Consider the following 3,783-nt stretch of genomic DNA (forward strand, 5'->3'; position numbering starts at 1 on the left):
AGGAAAGATCATTTTCCACTTCCATTCATTGATCAAATGTTGTATCGATTGGCTGGGTACTCCTACTATTATTTTTTGGATGGTTATTCGGGGTATAATTAGATTGCTATAGCTCCTGAAGATCAAGAGAAAACTACATTCACATGCCCCTATGGAACATTTGCTTTTAGGAGGATGCCCTTTGGATTGTGCAACGCCCCTGCGACATTTCAACGTTGCATGATGGCTATCTTTTCTGATATGGTGAAAGATATAATGGAAGTTTTCATGGATGATTTTTCAATTTTTGGTACATCTTTTGATCATTGTTTGCATAACTTAGCTCTTGTTTTGCAGAGATGTGAAGATAAGAATCTAGTCCTGAACTGGGAGAAGTGTCATTTTATGGTTCAAGAAGGGATCGTGCTTTGCCATAGAGTGTTATCTAAAGGAATTGAGGTGGATCGAGCCAAAATTACAACCATAGAGAAACTACCACCTCCAAAGAATGTGAAGGGAATCAGAAGTTTTCTAGGACATGCGAGATTTTATATAAGATTTATCAATGATTTTTCTAAACTCTCTAAACCTTTATATAATCTTCTTGAGAAAAATTCTGCATTTAACTTTCATGTTGTTTGTTTGCAGGCCTTTAATGCACTCAAGGAGAAACTAATTTCAGCACCAATTGTGATTGTGCCTGATTGGAGTCAACCTTTTGAAGTTATGTGCGATGCAAGTGACTTTGCAATTAGAGCAGTGTTGGGGCAAAGGCGAGACAAGCTGTTTAGAGCCATCTATTATGCAAGCCGGACATTGAATGAAACTCAGTTAAATTATACAACAGCTGAGAAGGAGATGCTTGCTGTGGTGTTTGCTTGTGATAAATTTCGGTCTTACCTCATTGGTACAAAGGTGATATTGTTCACTGATCATGCAGCACTTCGCTATTTGTTTGGCAAGAAGGATGCTAAGCCTAGGCTAATTCGTTGGATCCTACTTTTTCAAGAATTTGATTTGGAGATTCGAGACAAGAAAGGAAGTGAAAATTTAGTGGCTGACCATCTCTCTCGGTTAGAGCAAGAGGAAGAAAAAACAGATTCAGTGATCCAAGAGGCATTCCCTGATGAGCAGTTGTTTGCATGTGAGATCAAGCTTCCGTGGTATGCTGATATTGTTAACTACCTAACTTGTAAAGTTTTACCACCTGATCTTACTTACCATTAATGTAAGAAGTTTTTGCATGATGTGAATTATTATCTTTGGGATGAGCCTTTGTTGTTCAAAAGATGCCCTGATCAAATCATTAGAATATGTGTGCCAGAAGAAGAGATGCAAGACATCTTCCATCATTGCCATTCATCATCATATGGAGGACACTTTGGAGCCACCCATACAGCAGCTAAGGTACTTCAAAGTGGGTTCTTTTGGCCTTCTATTTTTCGTGATAGTTACACTTTGGTGAAAAATTGTGACCGGTACCAACGTATGAGAAATATTTCAAGGCGTCATGAGTTACCACTGAAAGGTATCTTAGAAGTTGAGTTGTTTGATATTTAGGGAATAGATTTTATGGGACCTTTTCTTCCTTCTTTTGGTTTTACTTATATCTTATTAGCAGTTGACTATGTGTCAAAATGGGTGGAAGCAATTGCTACAACAACAAATGATGCAAAGGTAGTGCTCAAATTTCTGCACAAGCATATATTCACAAGATTTGGCACTCCACGAGCTATTATTAGTGATGAAGGGACTCACTTTTGCAACAAGTTGTTTGAAAATTTTCTTTCTAAATATGGTGTAAAGCACAAGATAGCACTTGCTTACCATCCTCAAACTAATGGCCAAGCTGAAATTTCAAATAGAGAAATCAAGAACATCCTTGAAAAGACGGTCAAAACCAATAGAAAGGATTGGACGAAGAAGCTTGATGATGCTTTGTGGGCATACCGTACAGCCTTTAAAACTCCTATCGAGATGTCTCCATATCGATTAGTGTTTAGAAATGCATGTCATCTTCCTGTGGAGTTTGAGCATAGGCTTATTGGGCTGTAAAAAAGTTTAACTTTGATTTGAAGGTAGCACGTGAAAAGTGACTTCTTCAATTGAATGAGATGGAAGAGTTTCGGAATGATGCATATGAAAATGCAAAGATCTATAAAGAAAGGACGAATAAGTGGCATGACAAACAGATTCTTAGGCGAGAGTTTGCTCCAGGACAACAAGTTTTACTCTTCAATTCACGACTCAAACTCTTTCCAGAAAAGTTGAAATCAAGATGGACAGGTCCTTATACAATTTATGAAATTTTCTCTTTTGGAGCAGTAGATTTGAAAGACAAGACAAGGAATATTTTCAGAGTTAATGGTCAGAGATTGAAGCGCTACTATGGAGAACAAATGGAGAGGAACTATGCATTTATTCCTCTTGGAGATCCTAATTGATGATGATTGAAAAGTCTGGCTGTAGACTTTAAAACAAGCGCTTATGGGAGGCAACCAATAGATCTTTCTTTCATTCTTTCATTTATTTTATTATCTTTATTTATTTAGTTTTAATAAATTGATTTTTTTATGTAGGTTTATTTAGCATGAATAAAGAGCTGAAAAATTTTAAATCTCGGAAGATTCATCATGCAACCAGGGAAGTTCCTTTTATTTCTTCAATCCTTTTTACTTTTGCATTACAATGAGGACATTGTTTAGTTTAAGTTTGGGGTTGTAAACTCCTATAGTCATTTGATCCTCTTGTTTTCTAAGTCTTGGGTTGTTGATGGGTTGTTTGATTCTCTTACCAAGCATGCATTAGAGTAAGATTGAATTCTCTATTACTCTGAAATTTGTGATTGAAGATGGTTTTAAGAAAAATTTTCAAAAATTTCTTTTATGTCAAGTGGAGTTTTGTGAGTACTTTGGTTTAAATATTTGACCTTGAACATAATTGAGCACATAGTCGTTTTTCTCTTATTCAATTTTGCTTATGAAGAGAAGAAGTTGAATTAATTGAAAGAGGGAAGTTCGATTTTGCTTTACTCTAGAATCCGTTGATGGGTCCTTGAGGCGAAATCCTAGTTGAGACCAAATATTAGAGAAATAATCTAGGCATTTCTTTGGCATAACCAAAAAGTTTTCCCAACTGTCTTAAATATCATGCCATCATTACATGGTGTGTTTCCATAGTCAACCCCCTTGAGGTTTCATGAGCCTTTATTTATTCTTTGAACTACATAAACCATGCCCGCTCTAAGCCTTAAAAACAATGAATCTACCTTTGATAGTTTGAGAAAATACTTTGGTGGAGAGTACATTTAAAAGAGAAAATTGGTTTCATGATGAACCGTATTATGTTTGCTCTGTTTGATCAAAGAAGAAGAAGAAGAAGAAAGGAAGATTTGGAAAAAAAGAAAAAAAAAGAAAAGAAAAAGAAGTCGCTAAGCGGAGTGTGAATTACCTCAGATTTTGTTAAGGGAATTGTTGGTATTGTATCAGTGATTACAACAATAATAATGCCACAAGTATGAGCATATTGCCAAGAAAGAGCTATGATTTGAATCATGTAGGTATCTCTTTTAATGTTCTTTTCACTAATTATTTTTCCAGTTTGCTTTGATTTTCCATATCCAGTTCTTTCTTAACCCTCACCCTGTGGCCTATCATTACAACCTTATTAAAGACCTTTTGATCTCTGATTTTGGTGTTGACTATATTAGTGGAGATGATTTCTGAAAATTGGACTTATGGGGTTAAGTTTTAAGAGACTTCTTCTGATTTTGGTTGTTCTACTTTTATCTGAATTTGCAGGTGG

Source organism: Carya illinoinensis, chromosome 3, assembly GCF_018687715.1.
Source record: "Carya illinoinensis cultivar Pawnee chromosome 3, C.illinoinensisPawnee_v1, whole genome shotgun sequence".
Classification (NCBI taxonomy): domain Eukaryota; kingdom Viridiplantae; phylum Streptophyta; class Magnoliopsida; order Fagales; family Juglandaceae; genus Carya; species Carya illinoinensis.